The sequence below is a fragment of the Metopolophium dirhodum genome, unplaced genomic scaffold, assembly GCF_019925205.1.
Source record: "Metopolophium dirhodum isolate CAU unplaced genomic scaffold, ASM1992520v1 scaffold5, whole genome shotgun sequence".
NCBI classification, from domain to species: Eukaryota; Metazoa; Arthropoda; class Insecta; order Hemiptera; family Aphididae; genus Metopolophium; species Metopolophium dirhodum.
In genome coordinates this window covers 2,577-28,747 of record NW_026869939.1, presented here as the reverse complement: position 1 = coordinate 28,747, position 26,171 = coordinate 2,577, and the positions used below count along the sequence as shown (strand labels likewise).

Sequence of the window (26,171 nt, the reverse complement as noted above, 5' to 3'; positions counted from 1 at the left end):
TAAGACATATTTTACAAAATAAAACTGATTACGTAATACGTACCATTATCGACTGGAATAAAATGAAAATTGTAGTTATTAATTATAAAATAATAATAATATTGTTCTGTTATAAGATCACATGTATTGAACTATAAATTACAAACACAGTTCGTGTTTATACTGCGTACAGACAACACGTTTATTATCGCGAGTCCCGTATTTATTAGCTTCGATAGCATACAGTCAACGCAGTCAATATACGCAGGTAAATATGGTAATTATTTAATACCGTAGGCGCGCGCTCAAAAAAAAAAAAAACAACCAGGGCACAAGCCCAAAACACTAAATCATGTTCACAAAAAAACCCGCGATGAAGAGCCCATCAATCCGTCAAAACCCACCAACCAACACAAAGTCAACTGTTACAAAGTCACCCAGTAAAATCAATCAAATTAAAACCTCACAGGTATTAACAACCAAATCAACGCCACTAGTAACCAAAATAACCCAGCAAATCCTCACACCACAGAAGACCTCCTCATCAACAAACAATCTCGAAGCACAAATATCCGCAGATGCACACAAAAAATCTTTTGCCTCAACTGTAGCAAACAGCCTAATCCCGAAAAAAGAACAAGCAATATTAATAGACATAAACGAAACATTCCCGCACAAAGATTATATTATCGCTATCGGCAATATTGTAAAACCGGCCAACATCATCTTCGCCTCCCGTATATCGAATAAACGATTGTGCATTTTCCTAACTAATAAAGCATTAGTAGACAATCTCACTATCAACCACCCAATAATAACAATTAATGAACAACAATTCAAAATCCGTAAATTGCATAACCCAAACAAACGAATAATTATATCTAACGTCTATCCCAACATTCCGCACGAAGCCATAGAACATGAATTTAACAAACTTAATATAGTTTTGCTTAGCAACATCTCATTTTTAAGAGCAGGTATACAAGATGCCGACTTCTCCCACATTTTAAGCTTTCGTCGTCAATTATTCATAAGTCAAGAAGACGTAGAAAAACTCCCTAGTTCAATCCTAATCAACTACGATGACACAAACTACAGAATATTTATATTGGACGACTCGCTAACATGCTTCTTATGTAAAACGCAAGGCCACATTGCCTCAAATTGTCCGAATAAACCTGAAGAAAACACAATCATAACACAGACGGCAACAAATGAAAATGGCCCTGACAATACGTATAAAAACAAATCAAATGTACCAAATTTAATAATCACCACAAATGAAGAAGTCTTAACGGCTAATATGGATATAGACCCGACCTCTGGCGCAAAAAGATCTCTTCCTGACTCTTTCAATTTCCCCTCCCCCTCATTACCAAAATCACCTACAGTTATCGACAACCCCTCACAAAGCAACATATTAGAAAACAAAACCATGAAAGTACAGGAAACAAAAAAAACCCAAAATAACTTCTAATTCTCTCAAACAATTCCTAGAAAACATTGATACTAATTTAAGCCCTGCAGAAGAAATCTTCAATGACAATGAAGACTTCAAAATCGACTTCACTACATTCAAACATATTTTTGAAAACAACCAAGGTGATTTTAACCCATATGACATATATACAGAATACAAGATTACTAAAGACGAACTACTTGATATTTTATTAAAAATAAAACCTACTTTAAAAAACAAAAGCATAAAAAATAGACTTACTCGTTTTACTAAAAAGTTAGTAGATGATAATTATGACTCAGCTAGTTCAGAAGCATAAACAAATCAACAAAAAAAAAAAAAAAACAAAACAAAAAAAAACACACCACAAAAAAAAAACAAACAATGAATTCACATAAAAATGATAATATAAAAATCCTACAATGGAATATGAATGGGTTCAATAAAAAGTACGAAGAAATCACCATTTTAATACAAGAACATAATCCAGATATCATATGCATTCAAGAAACTAACTTCAAAAACGACAACATAACAAACCTAGCTAATTATGATGGTTATAATAAAAACAGATTAGATAGTGCAAGGGCAAGTGGTGGAGTGGCCATATACATTAATACTAATTACCCGAGCAGTCAATTAAACATATCTACAGACATAGAAGCCATAGCGGTCACAGTCAAATTATCGAATAATGATATTAACATATGCAATATATATCTACCTAACCACAAATCATTCACTGACGCGGACATTAACAATATTATAAAACAATTACCACAACCATTTATAATTGTAGGAGATTTTAATAGTCACAACGTAATATGGGGTTCCAAAAACACTGATCAGAGAGGTAAAGTCATAGAAAAAATCCTGGAAAATAACAACATAATATTATTAAATAACACCGAACCCACAAGATTAAATCCAATAAATGGCAACTTATCAAACATTGATTTATCTTTCGCTAGCACATCATTAGCACAACGGATCGAATGGAACGTAACGCCAAACCTAACTAGCAGTGACCATTTTCCCATAATACTTCAAATTTTATCTAGGACATACAACGCAAAAAACAATGAAGCAATAGAGAGGTGGAACTTAAAAGACCCAAATTGGGCCAGATACACAGAGACACTAGAACTGGAAGTGGACAACATACAATATATGGACTCATTAAACATAGACAGTCTAACAAAATTATTCACGGACGCAATAATAAAAACAGCTGAACTTACGATAGAAAAAAATAAGAAATGGGGGAAAAAACCAAAGGTACCCCGGTGGAATGAGACCATCAAAAACACAATAAAAACTAAAAATAAAGCCCTTAATAAATTAAAAAAAACAAAAAACCAAAGTGATTATATTAATTTAAAAAAACATAGGGCAGCAACTAAATATATAATTAAATCAAGTAAAAAAAAGTCATGGGAATTCTTCATCAATAATATAAACGAAAAGGCAGATACCAAACTCATATGGAATAAAATACACTCTCTTAAAGGAATTAAACGTAACTATAAAATAAACCTAATCGATGAAATCAACAATAAACTAATAACAAATCCAAATGAAATTTCTAACAAATTAGGACAGTACTTCCATTTAAACAGTAATAACACATCATACAGTCCAAACTTTATCAATCTCAAACACATAAAAGAAAATACACCCATCATTAATATAGTTGACCACAACAATGAAAATCAACTTCAAATTAATTCAAAGATAACAAGGGAAGAAATAGCATACACACTAAAAAAATGTAAAAGTCTAAGCCCAGGTCCTGATGGGATTCCATTTATTTTTATACAATATTTTGGTCCAAAAAGTCAACTCTTACTCGAAAAAATATACAACACCATTTGGTGTAATGGTATCTTCCCCTCAACATGGAAAAAGGGCATAGTCATCCCTATTAACAAACCAGGAAAATGTAGATTCAACACAGAAAGTTATCGGCCAATCACATTATTAAACACCATGTGTAAGGTCATAGAAAAAATTGTAAATTTTAGACTTATTTGGTATCTAGAAAAAATTAATTACCTAACGCCGTTCCAAAGTGGCTTTAGAAAAAATCGCTCCACATACGACAACCTCATCGCAATAAAGGAAGAAGCTCAGCAAGCTCTTCAAAATAAACAAATCTTAGGCTTACTTAGTATAGACATTTCAAAAGCATATGACGTCACCTGGAGACACTACATTCTTTCTAAGCTAAATAAAGTCATATGCCAAGGTAATATGCTAAATTTTATAACGAACTTCCTAAAAAATAGAACATTCCAAGTCAAAACATCAAACCATATCTCTGATACCTTTACACAGGAAAATGGAGTACCACAAGGATCCGCACTTTCAGTTACACTATTTTTAGTGGCAATTAACAAAATTGATAAACATTGTAAATTTCCGATAAAAGCCAACATATTTGCAGATGATGCTAATTTCTCATGTAGAAGTAAAAATATCAAAACAGTTAAATACCACCTGCAAGCAACAGCAAATCAACTAGAAAAATGGTCAGCAAAAACGGGATTCGGTTTTTCAATAGAAAAATCAAAGAGCATAACCTTTACCAGGAAATCAAATGTAGGAGAACTAAATATTAAAATGAATAATAAAAATATACCCAACAAAACATGTATAAAAATATTGGGTATAACATTCGATTCTAGGCTCACGTGGTCGCAGCACATAAAATCATTGAAAGTATCTACAAATAAAGCGCTTAATTTAATAAAACTATTATCGCACACAAATTGGGGATGTGAAACAGAAACATTGATCAAAATATTTAAATCAACAATTCAAGCAAAATTATATTACGGTTCATTTCTTTATAACACGACCAAAAACACATTAATAAAATATATAGACTCAAACCACAACATGGGGATGCGAATGGCTATAGGGGCCTTTAAAAGCAGCCCAATTAAAAGTATTTATAATATAGCGGGTGAACCAACACCAGACCTAAAAAGAACAGAGTTGACACTCCTATACGCTGCGAGACTAACCAGATTAACAAATAACCCAGCTTCAACTAGCAACATAACCCTTGATCTACAAAATAATAAAAACTACACCAAGATTCCACAAATAATAAAAAAGAAAAAATAATTTGTCCTCCATGGACAAGCATATATAAAATAAACACAGAATTGAATACTCTACGTAAAGAAAACACGCCTCCACTTATATACAAAAACCTTCTGAAAAATACTCTAGAGAACCAAAATGAATTTCAAGAACTATATACAGATGCCTCCAAAAATGACGAAGGGGTAGGAATAGCCATAATAAAAAACAATTCACAGACATCATTCAAACTACCATCGACATGTTCCATATATACAGCCGAAGCACTTGCTATATTGCTAGCCATAAAATATATAAACAAAAAGGAAAACCAAAAACATATCATTCTAAGCGACTCGTTAAGTACACTAATTAGTGTAAAAAATAAATTCAATCCGAGCGATATAGCAATTCAAATTCAGAATAGACTAGAGGAAGCAAACCAAAAGAACAACAATATAAAATTAATCTGGATACCTGGACACATTGGAATAATCGGCAACGAAAGGGCAGATAAACAAGCTAAATTAGCAATCAATTCACCGAATTCACAATATATTAACATTTCATCATACTCTGACATAAGAAAACAAATTCAAAGAGACACCACTATAATATGGCAAAATATATGGAACATCCAAAACACCAAATTAAACCAAGTTAAACAAACGGTCCAAAGATGGAGAAGAAATCCCAATATTAGTACCACAAATGAAAAAAAACTAAATAGGGCCAGAATTGGCCACACAAGACTAACTCATGAGTACATAATGAGCAAAGGAGATCCACCAATATGCCAATCATGTGGCACAACAATTACAATAAAACACATATTCGAAGAATGTAGAATTTACATACAACAAAGAGAGGAGCTCAATATAAGCCACCAAATTGGAGCAAGTCTAGGCCCAAATCCTGAAAATGAGATCAACACCATCGAATTCTTTAAGACAACCAAATTACTCAAGCTACTCTAGTCAACCCCTTTTCAATGTACAAATTACTAAACGAACTAATCTAAAACTGTTTCTATTGTATCTTTTTGTATTTAATTCTTAGATCTGTTACCCACTATAAATATTATGTATCTATTATTTATAGTAACATGCTAATGACCAAGTTGTCGAAGCAGAAATTTTATAGATTTCAAGACCAATAAAAAAAAAAAAAAAAAAAAAATTACAAACACTTGGTTTAAAACCAATATTGAAATTTAATTTACTTAGAAACATTTAAACACAAATTAATTATAAAGATAAATGAAATAAAAACACAAACGTTGTTACATACATGCTTCTGAAAAATAAGAAAAGAATGTTAATAATAAATTATCATACGTATTATTTAATAAAAAATGTTAAATTAAAAGCATAGAAGATAAAAGTACTGTGAAATACGTATTGACAAAGTTTAATTAGAATAAGAAAACTCAATAATTAAGTATTTACCCTAAAATTAAGTTCAAATTATTGAAGAATTGTCTATACTTATGCGGAACGTAACTCATTAGTCAAAAGTAGAGAAATTAACCATTTTCAGAAAAATAAGCATTATCAATAATATACGTATACCTACCACTACATTTAAAAAGACCCATCTATAGTGCATTTATATGACGTGTCATATTATACTCATATAAGTTATTGTGATGGATGTGTTAAATTTAAATTCAATGATATAAAATCATTGTATGCGAAAAACAATTCTGAGGAAGACAAACCGCCAGCCTATATTACTAAGTAGGGATATTTCACTGTATTATTATTTGTTATTGCCATTAAAATAGTTTACAAATAATAAATTTTAATCAAAACAAAATAGCGGAAATTTGTTATTCTACGTTTTTAACTTAAAATGTTTGTAAATAGTGAAAATTCTAATTTATAATAATAGCTTTAATATACTAAGTTACGTAGTACCTAGTGTGTCCCGCTGTGGCAAAATAGCACTCACACAAAAAATAATAGACGCTCAACTAAATTATCTATGTTCTACTAGATGTCTAAATGTAACACACCATACGAATAAAATAATAAATAACTCATCATTTATAGCTTGTATAACGTCTAACGAGTGTTCCAGATATGAAAATTGTATTTTATGTGATTTCCAGTTGATTAAAAGACAATTAAAAATATTGCTTATGTAAATTAACTAAGAAACATTCAAACAAAAATGAATTATAAAGATCTATAAAATAAAAACTCAATAAATGTTACATACTTTCTTCTGTAAAACAAAAAAAAATATTAATAATTACCATAGTCTCAAAAGCCTAAAGCCTCGTCTAAAAATGTGAAATCAAAAGCCTAGAAGAAAGCCTAGTACTGTGAAATATTAACACAATTATTGTAAAAGACTTATTTTAAAGTTAATCATTTATAATAATATATAATTATCATAGCATGATAATAAACTAATAAAAAAACAATAATATCAACCCATTATATACTATAAAAATGTATAATAATAAATTTATAGATATCAAACCTATGGAATTTTTAAGTCATCCGACTAGTTAGCATTTTGTCAGCTTGGAACCAAAATATGCTATTAAAAAATATTAAATTCTTTAGGAGAGCCATTCACTAATTTATTTTACCACATAAATAGTAAGTACAGTTGTAACTCTATTGTTAACAGCCAAAAATATTCCTAACCTGGCGTGGTGACTGAAAAAATTTTTTTGTTACAAAAAAGCGTGATCGTAAGATGTTGTTATTATATTTGTTATTTATAGTTTAACCAGTTGCTAAGCAAAAAAGTCTCAAATAAAATATTTTCTACTATTATCAAAAAAAAAAACTCATTTTGTCATTTTCTTTTCGATCATCGTGCTCAAAAAGTGTAACTTGAATTAATATCATACAAAAATAAATATTTATAATTACATGATACATGGCTACAAAATTGCTATGCAATAGCTTTACCGCGGCAGTCCCCGAGTTCATCAGACTTTTTTTTTATATCACTTTTAAAATAGATAAAATATCACTACGGAAATGCAATTTAAATGCAATCTTTTATCGCTCATTATTTTAATTTGGCTTTGACTCAGTAAAATAGTATCACATTGTGGCAGAAGGAGATTGGAAATTAATATCTACTCGTCTCCAGTCAAAACTCACTAAGTTCCACTATAGTGAGTCAAATACAAACATACTCGATATGAATGCAGGCACAATTTTACATGCAGTCATTGAATTATTCATAGTCGGTTGATCTCCCGATATCTTTTGCTTTTTTTTGATATTGGATATTAGTCTAGTGTTCATCGTTGTCAGTGACCTTAACCCTAACCTAACCTTTAGATTAAAGTTTAGAAGAACCGTATTAGTAAGTGTGCTATGTACCATTACAATATAATATATAAACAGCGGATTTTATTAAATAAATTGACTTATTTTTATTTAGCACATTTTAGTTTCAAGCACATGAATTGTGTTGGTACTAATTAGAAATTTCATATAAATAGAATTATTAAACTACTAATTCAATAAAAATACATAATCATTACGTACCCATATCGACTAGATAAAAAATAATTTTAATGTTAACGTTACTTATTAGTTATAAAATATGATAATTGATAACTTATGGTTTATTATGAGTTAGCATGATTTACAATTTACAATTTAGAACCCTACCAATATTATATTGATACTTTCCTCGTTCCAATCAGAATAAAAAAATTAAAAAAATGGGTTTCATGCAAAATAATATTATTATGTAGGTACCTGATAAATATATATATGTTACGGGTAAAGTACAAAATAAGGTAAATGTTCACATTATCCGGGTAATGTAAACACTATCTGTACCTACTGGATAAAGTAAAAATACTATTTATAAGGTTCACATTAGCCGGATAGTATGTACAATAACTGTTTTTGGACCTTACCCGTAACATAAATATATAAAAATAAAATAATACGTACGCAAGTCAACTGTAAACGATAATGTTTAAATTATACTATGTACAAAATATTTTCCATAAATTAATTATAGAGTAATATAGTATTTTTATATCATGATTAAATAAGTAAGCGTTCCAGATTTTTTTTTTTTTTTTGGGGGGGGGGGGGGAAGTCTTCTAGATTGTTATAAAATGTTATTCAAAACTTAAATATAAAAATAATGAAAATATATTTTATATTTTCTTTAGAAAGATACTCACATACTACATTGTTACAAAGTTATACATTTATAAAATGTGAAACTGTGAGAGTCACATTTCATTCGATTCTTCGTTTGTCAAGACTCGAGGTGATGACAGCTCTAGTGAATTTTAATTTTATGAATTTTAAAAATTATTAATTTATTTTAGTAGTTAATCATTTTGTTAACAATCCAATCAAATGTATAGAGTAGGTAATACCAGCTATGGCTTTAAAACCAATTTGGAATTTTGTATCAGGTGTATCACATTTTCTGAACTAACTCGACCAAGATGGTCAATTTGACTAAGGCAGATTGGAACAGCTGACAGCGTGTGGCCAGGAATTTTTAACAAGTGAAATTTAATACAACTTGGGGGCCTGTTCATGCATCTAATATATTTTTAGATTATACGGTCGAGCTCATAGAATTTGCGGAGGACGGGGCCGTAGTATCCTTGTCAGCCATCCCCTCCACACTGGAGGAGCGTTTTGTGGTAGGCGGTAGCATTCAGTTTCATCAGTAACTGGATGTCGGACCACGGTCTTGAACTCGTGGTGGTTTAAGCTGAGTGTATAGTTTCCAAGAAGACGAGGGTTCCGTGCTCTGCGGCGGTCATGTCATAAGGTCCTAACAGAGTCTTCGCTATCTTGGTGTCTAACTTGACAAAACATTGTGGACAAGCATGTGGACCTTACGTCTGAAAGAGTGGCAGTCGCTATAAGGCAGTTGGGGGACCTCATGCCTAATCTCAGTGGACCCAGGCAAAAGTCCCGCCGACTTCTGTCTAGTGTAGTTTCGCAAGGCTGTTATACGCGGCTCCCATCGGGATCAATCCCATGCTGGCAGAAGGGTGGAGAAAGATGACAGCTGTACATAGGCACTTCCAGGTGCTAAGGATGGTGTGCTGCTACAATCAGTGTTCGGATTAGATAAGTATTTTTTATCTAAATAAAGATAAAGATAATGGAACTCAAATGTATCTAGATAGGTATTAAAGATAACTTAACTCATATTTATCTAGATAAAAAAAAGATACAATTTTTTTTAAATGGGTTTTAAATTTAGGTATATTTTAGTTGGGCACTAGGAACATAATAACAATAATGATATAAATAAAAATAATTACATTATTTATAAACAATATACTTGGTTTAAAAATCTATAAAAATATTTAAAATGCGTTTGTACAATTTCTCAATTTTTGTTAATAAAAAATGTATCTAGATGAATTTATTTAGATTAGTCAAAAAATTATCTAAGATGAACGTTTAGATACCTTGTAACTATTTATCTAGATAAGATAAAAGATAAACAAATAATTATCTAGATATTCATCTAGATAAATTTATCTAGATAAGTCCGAATACTGGCTACAATACAGTGTCATACGGGGCGGTGGCGGTAATTTCAGGAATCCCGCCCATCCAACTACTTGTGAGATTACGATCGGAGATACACAACGGACTAAGCAAAGACGACGCTAGGAAGGACCTCGTTTCCTGTCGGCAAAGAGAGTGCGCCAGTTGCCCCAACGGCAGATGGACGCATAAGCTGGTAGGTGACATTAGTAGATAGCTGTCCTGTAGTTTTGGCGAGGCCACGTTTCACTTTTCACAAGTGCTTTCGGATCATGGCTGTTTCGCACACTGATTTCACGTTTAAGAATCAGGTAAGTGCGATCAATGCGACTTTGCAATGGACACTGGACGTCTTCGCCACGCAACTATGGTCCCTCAGTTCATAACCAGATTTTTTTGGACCAGAGAATTCGAGGAGAGTCAGGCAAGGGCAACCGGGGAACATGTCAAGCCCGGTCGCGAAGAAGTGCAAGTATTCCAACACCGCCGACTTACTGTCTCCACGATCTGATTAATTATATTAATTCGTTAGTTAATTTTCCTAAAGTGTAGGCTGAAAGCCAAAACAAGGGGGATAGTGGCCTCTGTTGTTAGATAGTATATTAGTTATTTTGTGTTAGTGACTGTAATGTATGCAGATGACAATTATACGATGGTGGCACTCTTCTACCACTAAAGTATTTCCAGTGGATAGTCCCGGAGGCAGGTGTATGGATGTGTATTGCAGATACTGTATAAAATAAAAGATTATACGGGCAAGTTTATTCGAAAAATCCCACTCCCTGGCTACACGACTGAATTGGATATGGCACTTGGTATGAATCAAAAGTTGACACTGAACACATACAATATTTAGAAATACAATTATAGGCAATCAAAGATAACTAATTAAATGCCAGTAAGGTTAATAATAGCATTTGAAAACATTTAAGTATTATACGATATTTTAGTCCATAATGAGATTAATCACATGATTGAATTTTTATTGCATAATATTCGACGTTTTATTTAACTAAATTATGTTTTAAATAAATAAGAACCTGAACCAATTATAAACATTGTGTATTCCAACTGATTTTAGATTTGTCATCTGGTTGGAATTAAATAGAAGAGGGAAAATTAAGAATATTATAATAATCATTAACTATACTCACTAATTTTTACTGAAAAAAAAATGTAACATAGAATAGTTATTAATAATACAATCATAATATGCGATATGATATTGATGGTAGTGATGAACCATAAACTCTTTTGGTTTTCTCTAGGTACCGTCGTACCGCTACTAAAAATTAATAACATGTGCTTCTCATACCCTTCGTATGTACATTTAGTTTTTGATTTATGGAATCCACCTTATTATTTATTCTAATATAGATACAATACAAATAAGAACAATTGAAATTTTCATTTTGGACGTGAAATTTCTGGAAAAGAACTTTACATACCTAAAGAAAGACTTAACGAACAACACAATTTACTCTAATGTTTCTGATATCTGATCTTCAGTGTCTATTTATAATTTATTAATAAATTGACGTTGAAGCTAATGGAAGAAGTAAATAATACGATAGTACAATTTTGAAATCTCATACCGATTAAAATATTAAAATGTATTATTTTAATAACATAAAAAAAACAAAACAAAAATATACGTACCATAAATGTCTAGAAAAAATAAATTATAAACGAATTAGGTACTATAGAAAACTGTATTCAAAACATATCAATAGTAGAATTTTATTTTAAAACTAAATAATTAACAACTTTTTAAAAAAAATATGGTAATGAAAAAAAGTTTCATAGCATTAACATAATATATTCAATCTACAATGTTAGTCACTATAAGTAATTTGTATTAAGTGGTTTAAAAAAATTACCGTTTAATTTTTCTGAATAAAAAAAAACAAATACGTTTTTAATAATTAAAAATTAATTGTATTTAATTTATTGGAATAAACTTAACTAAACATAATAGGTATTATAAACAAATTATAAACATTTAACTTACTATAATCAGCTATAAAAAGTTAGAAATAATATTTAGTTGACCACGTATAATTACCAATTATAATATAGGTACAACTACAAATATAATATTCACATAATTTAATTCTGAGTACAATATTGCAGTAAACCCCGGTAAGGAAAGCTTGTGCTGGGGGAGCAGTTCTTAAAAATATAAATAATAGAGCAATCTAATAGAATATAATAATATGATATAGAATAAAATATAAATAGTATTTAGATACAAATATAGGAAATAGTAAGGATTATTCCGTTTTAAAAGTACCCATAGTCTTAAAGAAGAATATTTGATATTTTGACTATCATTTCATTGAGGGAGTATTATTATCGTGTACCTATCTACTCACTCAATATAGAGTATTGTGAACCTAAACATCAATTATTTTAATACGATACATAGGTATAGGTAGAGATTTGAAGAGATTTGTAGAGACCGAAAACAAAACTATAATATATTAGCCATTCCGCATCATAAAACTTAGTTCAGAATTTTTGAACGAGACTTTCTTAACGTTTTGTAACAGTTTTGTAACGAAATGTAACTAAGGTATTTGATAATATTGTATGTAACATATAGTTCAGGGTTTAAATTTTCCACATACTTCAAAAAATATTTTTTATCTACTTCAATAAGTCAAATGTATTATAAAAATCATAACTACTTACCTTCGTTGTCTATAAAAACAAATATACAGTTTATAGACTTTTTTTTTTAGTTGATATTTTAATATTTTGTTTTGCAATCGAGCTTAGTTTAAATAATAGTAAGTTACCGATTATGCTCAATCAATAGTACAGACTCTTATCAGTAGGTTATTACTGATGCGTTTTAAAACTCCTACTGGGGAGTGGGGATACTAACTTTTGACCTATCTAGGTACTATAAAAGGATGTTAACAGTGTTAGATTGCAACGTAATCTGCAGTAAATTGTTACATAACTATTGCAAACTGCATTCTATAAATTAATTAATACAACTTAATTTACAAAAAAAAAAAAAAATTCAATGAAATACCTACATTCCTTTTCTGAAAAATAAATAGAACCAATTAATTACAATTATAAAAACGTACTATTGTTTGCATAAAAATAACCACTATATGTTATAATATTTAAAATTGCATTAATAATTTAGTTTCTAATACATACTTTTATACTGTAGTACATTGATGTAGTCGTCTCGAGAATCTGAAATTATATCATACTAGTATTATACCTTTCAGTAACAATACCTATTACACAGCATTATGCAATGCAACTTTTGTAACATAACTGCCTCTTAACTCCTAAGGAAATTTAAGGTCATTAACCTCTAAACTTAGTACATACATATCAATCCACTTTATTGACTGAGGTACATAATATATTATTGTAACATTACTTTTTTACGTTCTAACTTTGTAACTTGCTTTTTTTTTAGTTATGACAATGGTACGTTAGGAATTTTGTATGGGAAAGGAGAGAGTTTTTGGGATGCGAGGATTCATAAAATAAGGTTGTATTTGTATCCAATATAATAATATAATCATAAATGCATTTCCGAAAAGTAAGTAATTAGTTTTCCGTTTAAATAAAAATTAAGACAACATGATGACTTTATATTATATATTTAAATACACCAAGAAATATAAATATATTATTTCGTGTGTGAAAAGGTCTTGCGTGGTAGAAACAAATACTCAATATACCGATTAAATAATAACCACAATTCAAGAAAACTTATAACGACTAGTAAAGTAAACACAATTCTAAAATTATAGCTTATATTTACCTTTAAGATCATAAAAAGCATAATTATAATTTTGTCTAATATACTTCGATAAAAGGAGATAATAAACATAAAATTTCTTGTCTGTTAATTACCTTTATATCCAACAATAGCGAGAATACCTACATTTTAAATTTTAAAATCATTCATATAAAATTATTATATAAAACTATGCTTGAGTAGTATGATTAATAATCGATTAATTTAATGGTTCACTAATCAGTAATGAACGAATCGCGGAGCATTAAACTTGGCCAATTAGGTATAGTTTACAATTTAATTATTTATTAAATATTTAGTGGTTGTAATTTGCACTCAACCCGGTATTGGTCTAACAAACTGGTACTGTCACCGTTTCTATATATAAAAAAAACTATTATTTTATCATGAACCACTCATTATTTCCAAAATAACCTATTGGCTATTAATAATAAAAAAAAATTTACACGGTTTCTAATCGGAAAAAAACAACATTAAAAAGGTAACTTAGGTAATGTAAACATTATAGGCACACTTTTGAAGATACTTTCCTAAAGCTACAATAATTTATGAATATAACAAATTGACTATGAAACGGAAATCAACGTAAATAAAAAATTTGTGAAAAAAATAATGATCATTTTAATCTTGACCATAATTATTTAAGAATACACAATATACTTTTTTCAACCTTTTAATATTTTTAATTATGTGGCATATCATAAATATTTTAAGTTACTATATTAATTATTATTAATTAAAAATATTACTTTCACAAGACTCTAAAAATAAAACAATGAATTTTTATTAGTCAATCATGTTTATTTACTAATTACTACAAATAATTACGATATAATAATTTTTACATGATGATAGACGCCAAAAAAATTTAACGATGACGTGTCCGATGATTTTGACGATTTTGTACCCGTCAGTGCGCTCGGATATAAAAATCGAAAATATCCCTCGACTTGCTATGCAACACCACCTCAAGTTGGTCACAGGGTAACCGCCATATATCCACTCTTAATACGTGTTATACGTATACCACTATTTAAATTGAATAGTCGTTATAAAACTAATGTCGTTATTAAGAGTGGATGTACTGCGGTTACCCTGTGATTGTAACTTGAGGTGGTGTTGCATACCAAATCGACGAGGGACATTTCGATTTTTTTTGTCCGATCGCAGCGCAGCGAGTAAGTGGCAACTTGGGCATCACTGACGTGGTACACGTAAACCGGAAAAGATCACATCAAAAAATATCCATTTTTTAATAACCCTTCAGGTATAACATTTTTATTAAATACATCAAAATTATAGGTAGGTATTGTATACATTTAAATTCAAATAAACGGCATACATTTTGTTTATAAAAAGGTTATAATAACATATTATTAATAATTGGTTTTCGTTTTTAAATTAATTCCAAACATGTATAAAGCATTGCAGATGAATATCATCATAATAAAAAACTATAATAGGTACAATTAATATAATCATTCTATATCAATAAATTAATCCATACTTATTAGTTTTTCTTCTGTATCAGCTGAAGCTGGCATAACCCAAATTGCAATCGTTAGAACTGTTAACGTTATTAAACTATGCTTAAAAAAATTCATTTTGAATTAATATAAGAAAACTATAAAATTAATGTCAACGTTGAAGAATGAATAAAAGAAAATAGTATTTTTCGATTTCTTTTATAGGCTATCTGATCCTGATCCGTACACCTCAGTAATGTGAACGCTGGGAAATGAATAAAAGAAAACAGTATTTCTCGATTTCTTTTATAAGCTATCTGCTTCTGATTCGTACACCTCAGCACACATAAAACAATGTTCACAATAAGTAATTATTTATTTATCGTACACGAGAATAATATTATTCTCAATTTCTCAGAGTACGCCATGTTTTTTTTTTTTAACGCCTGAGTAAATAATCCGTACTATTTACTATTAAATCCAATGCATTTGATGCCACGTAAGCATGATACTGGCAGAAAAATTGTGAAGCTTTGATAATATTAATGCATATTGAACACTATATATGATGTACCTATATTTATTAAGTACGATTTGCTGTGGCGATCAACTTGAGGATATACTATTTATTAGTCGTACACAGTTGTCTAAAATATAATAATATATTACATATTAATATCATCATCATCATCATTGTCGTTCTGGTTCCATGTGTTGTCGCCCTTATGGTCGAATTATTGCTTGTTTGGGTAAAACTTGTCTGACTTTTGTTGGTTTTCCCGTTTGGTATCTTAAATATATGTTATCCATTCAAGGCCGTAACTGGAACAAATTTTCAGGAGGGGTTTAAAACCATAATCATATATTTGTATAATACATAAAACCAACTAAAATAAAAATGTATACTTATATTATAATTGTAATTATCTGGTTTTTTTTAACTTTTTTATGCATCATATATTTATATGTGTGAGAAATGTATCCAATTTTAAACTAGCTGGGCGCTGATGACGGCCATCGGTTTAACAACTTCGCTGTCTCGCAACCGTACTGCATAATTACACTAAATTTGTACCCTTTTTGGAGCATCATTGAATGATTTTTTTATTAAAACATTGAAAATGTGCAAATTATTTGTGAGTTGAACAACCTAAGCACGGCAATTTTTTTCAAATCTATGCCATTATTTTGCATGTTATTACTTATTTGCAAGTATTTGAAAGTCTATTTTTAGAAAAGGCTCTCGCCGAGAAAATCAATAAATTAAAAGTTGGACCAACTTCACCTATACCCTACTTATTTAGACCCAGAACTTCGAAATCGGTATCAAACGAATGCTAACGATTTGCAAGTATTTGCAAGACCCTTTTTGAAATTTGCAAGTCCCTCAGGTGGCTGCTATAAACTTTTTAAATTGTGAAGTGGGCTCACACATTTTGGCCTAGAACTTCAGACTTGGCACCAAAAAAAAGCTAATGATTAGCAAGTCTAAAAATATTAATTCTTCAGTAGAAGGTACCATACTGGTATTGTGCACAGTGCCTAATTTCCCATTTTGCTCGTACCATATTTTATATTGTTATACATTTATTATATTGAGTGGTTAAAATCGCCACTTTTATTAGGTATATAAAAGATAGGTAAACATTAAAACTATAATAACTTTTATTACCTATATAACATGTGTATCGCCACATTTTATTTGTAAGTTGAAGTGTCTGCTAAACGTAACTTATCGTTTTGTAGTATGTATTGTTTATTTATATTCGTGTTTGTGTGTGTGTGTAAAATTGGTACCATCTTTATTACCTACCATATTTTTCATAAAAATTCGTACTACACATTTTATTTAGGTATGTAGGTACAATGATATGACCTCATCTGCAGAACTCCAATATCATTATATTTTTTTTTCAATCAAATAACACATAATTATTTTTTGGGAACTACCAACCTACTTTTATTTTACAAATTAAAAAAATATACTTATAAAATATTAATCCGAAAAAAAATTCCACTATTAACAAATACTTTATTTTATAAATGATATTATTTCTTTTTATTTTTATTTATTCTTCAAAAATATAATGGGCCCCACTGATATATAATTTAAAATTTAACTGATATATTTTATTACTCATAAGCTGTAATGCTTAGACGTGCTTCCTGGAATACCACTGTTGTTGTAACACTGTAAGACAAGAGGATGAACTTTATTATGCCTTTTTTTGCCAGAAAGCCATTTAATAACAGCAGGATAAGAAACAAATTGGAAAGATTATATCTATATATATATTTATTTATTTATTTATTTTATAAAAAAAAAAAGGGGGCAAACATTTTTAGGTAGATACTCTTAAAAATAACCAATAATCTCTATACATAAAATGGATCCCTGTTTCCCTTGGTCATTGCATTACGCGTGAATGGCTCGACCGATTTCGCTAATTCTTTTTTTGTTGTATTCGTAATTGTCAGGAGAAGGTTCTTATGTTAAACAATTTTAGGAAAATCTACCGGAAAAGTAGAAAATTCGGATGTCAAATCAACAGTGGCGTCATCTGTCCAGAAAAAAAAACTAAATAATAAAAAATTTAGTTGCAGATTAAAATAATAATAGTGTATTGTATATTGCTTGTTATTGGTTACGGGCATGTTTGTTGATTTGTATTATTATTTTTTGTCAATATATATACATATTTCAACTATATAAATGTGAAATGAAAACCTTTGTACAGGGTAAACTCTGGAACTACTTATCAGATCTTCTTGATTTTTTTTTTAAACGAAAGAGTATATCACAAAGAAGATTTTTATGAAAGAACATTTTAGGAAAATCTACCGGAAAAGTAGAAAATCTGGATGTCAAAAAGACAACAGTGACACAACAGGTTAGGTTAGGATCATGTATTAATTGATTATATAAATCCACTATAGGTAGAATACGACAAACTTGGTATAACTTTGATACTTTAGAGTTAAATCATACACTCACGTACAAACAGCACGGGGTCTGTGATCTACCGCAGGTAGATTGCCTAACTGATAATATACTGCTGTGAATCAGAATTTTTATTTCGGCCTCTGGAAAAGTTGAGATTGATTTTGAACACCATACACCGAATATTAAATAATGAATTGAACAAAGTTTGAGTCATATAGAGTTGGTACATTTAACGGGCAACTAATTGTATGGGTTCAGCTAGTTTTTTTAATAAATTTTATATTTTACAATTTAAATTATGTTGAATAAGATTAATATTTTAATAAAACACGTCTTGTTTGAATTAATTTTTGTTGTGAACTTAAAAAAATTGGTCAAAGAATTCTTACTTTTTTTGGAGTAAGAAGTTTCATCATTTTCTATATTATAATCTTTTATTCGTATTTTTCTGATGAACTGAGTGCTTTTAATAGTTTTGGTTCATTTAACAAAAAAACATAAAAATCACTATAGGAATATTTTTTTAAATTTATTTTGAGAATTATAATTATGGCTTTGATAGGTACAAAAAATATTCCCTCTGTTGCTGCATTAGTTCCTGGCATTGCTAGAGAACATTCTACAATCTTCCAAAAATTACAAAATCCCTGTTTGAGCACCTCGTTACTTTTTGATTGTACATTAAATAACTCTAATTTGAGACGTGATAATGTAATTCAAGATCTTGGCGTTTTCTTGGACACAAAACTTTCCTTAAATTTTCATATTGACTATATAAGAAATAAATAATTTATGAAACTAGACATAATAAAACGCATGTGTTATGTGTAAACGTTTTTGCGACGAGTCAGTCCTTAAAATTTTGTATTTCGCACTAGTTCGATCTCACTTTGACTATGCTTCTTTAATTGGGCACATCAAAAAGATAATCCTACATCATAGTTGTCTACAGTAGTACAGTTCAGAATAACTTTCTTTAAAATTATATTATTACTTATAGGTAACTATACTTATACGAATTACAGTTAAAAATAGTAATAACTGCCTTAATACATATTTATTCTATTGGGCCAGGCGAGCCATTTATATTATCATTCTACTTTGTTCGACCATAAGGGCCGTGCATTATTATTGTATTTAAATTTTAAACCATTGTAATATTGTATTCCTGTGGTATGTTTATATATTTACACCATTAATTATTTTCATAATGTGTATTATACAGCAAAAAAGAGTTACCAAAAAACAATTTACCCGTTGACTCCTAAAAGCGCACACTTGCGATAAAAAAACAGGTTAAAACCACACAATTTTTAAAATTGTTGTATCAAAAAACCGCACACTTATGATTTTAATCCCAAAAAAGTATTAACTATTATAATACTTTATAATGTATATGTATGTATAATATGTATAGTTTAGAATTTATTATTTGTTCAAACAAAGAAAAATGTAGGTACGTATAATATATTCAAGATAAAAAAGCGGGTAAGTGGATGTCGCTCTTCTGTACAGTAGGTTCAAGTGAGTCAATGTATAATGGATTGTATTAAACCTCAATTTATATACTTAATTCAATGATATAATATCATTATATAAGAAAAACGATTCTAAACGGAGACAATTTATCAGTCTGGATTTTTTAAATTTTTATTATTTATTATAGCCTTTAAGTTGAATTAATATTATAATATTATAATTTTTTATTCATTGCTACGGTTCAACTTTCAATCCTTAGCTATAAAAGTTGAACATTTTATACATTTTTAACTACAAAATAATTATTAAATTTTAAATTTGATAAATGTTGTCAAAATTTGAACTTTAAATGCTTATAAAAAAAATTGTGCATATATATTTTTAATATTTTTTAACTGCTATTGTAACAATATATCAGGAGCCTTGCATTACATTTTTACGCTTTTTTACCCAACAAATAAAATTGTATTGATATTTATAGAAAAAAAACTAAAAAAATTGAAAACTGAAAATGTCCGTAAACAGCTCAAAAAGAGTCAAAATATTTTCAAAATTGTATGGTATATAGAAAATGAAAATATAAGCATTCAGTGAAATTTTCAAGTATCTACAGTCATTCGTTTTTTAATTACAACAAAATAAGAAAATCGTTACACGAGAAATCGAGTGAATATCAAATGTTGTAACAATATGAATTTCAGACGCTCATAAAAATTTAATTTAAGTTTCTTGTAGACAATTTTTTGTTTGATAAAAGTAGACAAACTTATGGATAATCCTGTATTACATTTTCAAATCTTAGATTTAAAAAGAAACATTTTTATGAATTCTCAACTCAAAATAATTTGCTAATTTTCGTGATTTTTCTGTATTTTGTCAAGATTTGAACTTTAAATGCTTATAAATAAAAACTGTGACTAAGGATTTTTAATTTTTTTCATCTGCCTTTGAAACAATAACCTAGAAGCCTTCTATTAAAATTTCAAGCTTTTTAACCAATAAATAAAATTTAATTGATATTTATAGAAAAAAAAAAAAAAATGGAAACTGAAAATGTCTGTAAACAGCTCAAAATTAAGTCAAAATATTTGGAAAATGTTATGGTGTATAGAAAATGCTAATATAAACATTCAGTCAAAATTGCATGTACCTACGGTCATTTGTTTCAGAGTTGCAACAAAAACCAAAATCGATTTTCTCGAAAATTTTGTGTAAAACATCCCGTTTTTCCTGAATTTTTCTTTTGTTTTTCACGTCACTTTTGAAAACAACGGGGAAATTTTTACTTTTGACCCCATCCAAAGTACCAACTAGATTGACTTTCCTATCAGAAAAGTTACTGTTGAAGAAAATCCAAGCACTTTTACTGTCCTAAAAGGTGATGACAGACACAAAAAAAAAACACAAAAAAAAAAAAACACACATCATTGTAAAATCAATACATTCATCGCTTTGCTCAGAATCTAAAATAAACACCATTGTAAAACCACTATCTTTCTCGCTCCACTCAGAATCTAAAAACGTTTTAAATTTTAAAAAGAAAGATTTAATCATGTTAATGACTTAAACGAATGATTATTTTTTAGTAACATAATCTTATTATCTTATATTCTTATCCGTTATTTAGCACTAAAAAAAGTGTGCAGTTTGTTAAGAACCCCTGGCTATATTAGTTGGTATATATATATAATAGTGTATAATATAATATTGTATGACGGCGACTGTCTGGAATTGCTGCGACAGCAATTCCAGGCAAGCGCTGGGTACAGGCACGGCTCGTATAGCAAGCCGTGACAGTGGCATTTCAGAGCAGTAGACGGAACATTGTGATTCGCACCAGAACATTATATTTGTCAGACCATTTTTATAAAACATTAAATAATTCATTAAGTGCATTGTAAGTTTTTCTTTTCAAGTTAAATATAGAGAGTAGTAATTAGTTCGAAAGTGTTCGTTGTTTTTATTTGTGCACGGACCTCCAGGGAGATCCGTAACAAGTTTAAACTTTTAACCCACAATAAGTTTAGTGATACAAATGATACAATGACCGATCAAGTGTGGAGTTTTTGTGTATTGACCTTTTTTTTTAGGTCAAAATCAAAAGTGTGCAGTTTTCGGATGGAACCGAGTTACCATATTTTTTAAGTTACCTACCCTTTGTCAATTAGTTTAAGTCTACACACACACACACACACACACACATACACACACACACACATACACACCTCACACATAACTACACCACATAGCTCACTGACATTTGCTCATCGAACTCGACCAATTCTAGCTGAGCTATAACACCACTACACCTAAGTTACACAGGTCAGTCGGTGGGTGACAAGGTGCGTGTAAGCGATTCTGTGGCCGAACACACGAGCTATTATCGCTCCATTACCGGCCACAACATCTGATATAGATTTTTTTATTCGTTTTAGATTTTTTATTCAACTTGGTTGATTTTTAAACCCATTTTAGAATTTTTATTCAACAAAGGACCATTAATAGAAGTTCAACATCAAAAAAAAAAAATAATAATAATAATAATACACATAAAACATTGCTGTAAACCCTATTACCCATTACGTTCATCGCTCCTCCTACAATCTGAGGGTTATTAAAGTTTTTATACTTTTTCAAACATTTTTCCGTGTTGTATATTGTTGACTGTTGTTATATTTTTATTTCGCTTAATGTAAAACATACATTATTTATAAATATTATAAAAAATAACATGCAATAGTTTATATAGGTATAACTATTTTATTAATTTAAAGCGAACTGCACACATTACATAGGTTTCTGTATGACACAGCATACTAATTAATACGTACCTATATATTATATAAATTTGTATAATGGAGGAAAAATAGCAATAATATTAGCAATTGTAATGATTAAAGGGAAAGAGGTAAATTGTGTTACAATATATATGAAAAGATAGAAAATGTATGCAGTTTATTATAATAAATGTGTCTTTTATTGGACTGGAAGCAAAAAAAATAAAGCATTTTTATTCTTCCAAATCATAAGTGAATTTTGTTTTTTGTAAATCATGTAAGGGAAATTCCATAGTAATATCTATAGTATATAATTAAAATTAAAAATGACTGGGCTTGTAAAATGGAGAATTCTTGGTAGCTGAAATGGTTCAATAGGTAGGTACAATGTACATCGTACATCCATGTTGGTAGTTAGCAAAAACCTAAAAATATAATTAGAATAAATTTAATATATTGTACTAGACAAATTTAATTATATTTATCATAAATTAATAATTACATAGACAAAATATTGAAACGTTAAATTAGATTTAAAATGTTTTTGAAAAATTTGAAGTTTTCTTTCATTCTATAAATACAGAAACTACGAATCGGATTAGTATCTGTAAAATAAATTGGTCATTTAGATTTTAGACTTTTAGATTATGTGCATTAGATTATAAATTCATAGTAGGTACTTGATAATTGATTATATACGCAATACTTATTTAACTCAGAGCAATTTTTACCGCAAACCCGGCAACATTTTTTTTTCAGCACAAAGCGATTGTAGTTATTTTTACAATAAAAATATTGCAAGTTTCTATTATCATAAGCTAAAAAATAATTATTACATTTTCTGATTTTGAAAAATCTTACAAATGCTTTTTACTGAGACATAAAAATGTCAAAAGAATTAAAAACCAAAAAATAAAATATATTATAATACCCAACATGGCATATTGTGTCAACTATCAGACTCAGATCCCGACTCAGAATTTACTGGATCGTTGCCGTAATTAGTCTCTAACTTAAGCCAACACCATTTACTCAAATCATTTTTTTGTATTTAATATTATCATGTATTCAATATAAAAAATAATTATAACAGCATTTAAACGCAATATTATTATCGTAACTATTACAGTTGTATTTATAAACAATTGTAATGTATAATACTATAGTAGTATGTCATATTAATCATATAAGGTACATACATATCAAATGGTTTTTGTATCTGACTGCCAAGTCTGTAAAAATACGCTGCATTGTGACAATTTCTAATTGTTTTTGGTATACATTCTACATCGTATATTATGTCAGAAACTCCAATTGAAGACTTGGGGGCAACAATGAGACATCTCCATATTTTGGTTGAAATTAGCTTTTGATTGCACATTATCAAAAAAAAACTGCGTCGTTTGGTGCAACAACCAGACAAATTCGACGGTTAAATACAGAGATATCACATAAATGGAGATGTCTGGTTTTGTTTTAAGTCAACAAGACATCTCGAAATATTCAATTACGGTGCAACAACAAGATATGTCCAAACAAGTTTTTATTGCTTCTATTATTTTTATTAAAATTTAAGCATTATCTATAAGCGCATAATATGTTGTAAGTATGTAACATAAAACTAAAATCTACCATTTTTCAAAAATTTTTTTTTTTGGAATTTACAATGTTCTTTTTGTCTGTTGAACAATTTCTATAGAAATGTATATGTCTGGTTGTTGTCCCCGGGTCTTCAATTAAACTGTTAAATACATTTTACATAAAATCAAATTGAATATAATACTGTATAGTACGTACCATCCGCTATTGCCTCTAAAAAAAAAAAAATTATAATAACTTATGTGTTAAATAACTTATTAATATGATATTATTTTGAAAGGACCTGCTGTTAAATGTTTAACACATAATTATAAAAGTATACAAACGCTTTTAAAATAGTATGTTAAAAGTAACTTGAAATGGACCAACATATTGATAAATAATAATTTTTTAATATTGGTTTATATTTATAGTTTATGAACACAGAGTCAACATGTTATAAAATGTGTATAGGTAATAATAGTTTTACACTCATACTATGTATTAGGTGACAAGACATAACTGAACGGATTCATATTCAACAAAGTACTCACAGTGAGTAAGTAAACATTTGAGGACGGGATCATAGTGAAGGTAGGCGATGAAATACATAAAATAAACACAAATAAAAATTAAAAATACAAAATGCACGTACGTATATATGCTATAAATAAAATAATAAACATACCATTTAATAAATAATTATAAACCTTTGATTCGCTATCTATGAAATACATAAATTAACTAATGTTCTGCCGTCAAAAGCCACTATGTAGTTACTCCAATAACGAAGTTTTTCAGGAAAAAATAAAACAGTTTTCAACACTAAATTAGTCCGTAGAGTAAACATAATAATTTTTAAACATTAAAAAATTTGTTCTGTTACTATATGTTTGACGGGAAACTATTGAACACAAAAAAAATGTTCATAACATTTTTATGGATTTTAATGGAAATTTCCCCTTATTGGCCTATATGGCTATATGCATCAAAAGATGAAAAGCACTATAGTGCTATTACTATACCTATAGGTAAGAACACGTTTATTTTATTTGGAGTTATTACTTAATGACTTTTGATATCATTGGCAAAATATTATGTAATTATATCGTGATGTATTATAATATGTATCATGCATGTGTACTAAAAAGGTAATTAATATTAATCTATACATATATTAATTTATGAATACGATATTGATAAATAAGTAATTTTGGCAGATAATTAAGTTATATAGATATTAAATACCGTTTTACCTAACTATATTATGAAATCAATGGAACTCATACATTTTACGATTTCCATAGATAATTTCCATGCATTTCTTACATCTCATAATCGAAAACTTTGTAAGATTAAAGACCATAAGACATATTTTATAAAATAAAACTGATTACGTACTATCATTTACTGGAATAAAATAAATATTGTAGATATTAATTATAAAATATAATAATATTATTCTGCTATAATTCTATGGATTGAACTAAAAATTACAAACATGTGGTTTAAGAGCAATATTGACATTTATTAAGTAATGCCTAACACTTCTTTTAAAAATCCCAAAAACTGAATGCAGGCATTGAAAAAAATCCCATCCACTATCTAAACCACAATTTAAATTTTATTATCCTTAATACAACATAAATATTGGATGAGTCTTAAACTCTTATATACGTGAATAATACAATATGTAAGATGCATCTAATATATCGTATGAAATAAAACTATTACATAAAATAAAATCAACTTACATTCTATGTTATCTAGAAAGAAAAAAACCCAGCAATAATTTATAAGTATAAATATAAATTATTCATAAAATGTTATGACAAAAAATGATAATCTAGTGAATTATTTGAAAAGTTCTCAATACATTTACAAAATGTTCAGTAGGAGACTCTTAAATGTAATAGTTTTTGGGAGAAATAAAAAAAAAAATTAATTTGGTCTTAATTTGTAAAGTAATTTCTTTGCTTATTAATTAATTATTTATTTATTAATTATTATAATTATATATTTTAAAATTTTGGTGATATACAACTTGGGATTACAGATCACAATCACTCCACAATAAATATAAA

General features: G+C 28.8%; 1 long non-coding RNA gene across 1 annotated transcript; it reads right to left on the bottom strand.

Annotated features, from left to right (window-relative positions):
* Nucleotides 1-22,482: 22,482 nt before the first annotated feature.
* Nucleotides 22,483-25,926, bottom strand: LOC132953493 (uncharacterized). The gene is made up of 4 exons (XR_009665666.1): nucleotides 25,842-25,926; nucleotides 24,307-25,497; nucleotides 23,012-23,741; nucleotides 22,483-22,934 (listed from the first exon to the last, which is right to left on the bottom strand). It is a non-coding gene; the product is annotated as an uncharacterized LOC132953493 (long non-coding RNA).
* Nucleotides 25,927-26,171: the final 245 nt, after the last annotated feature.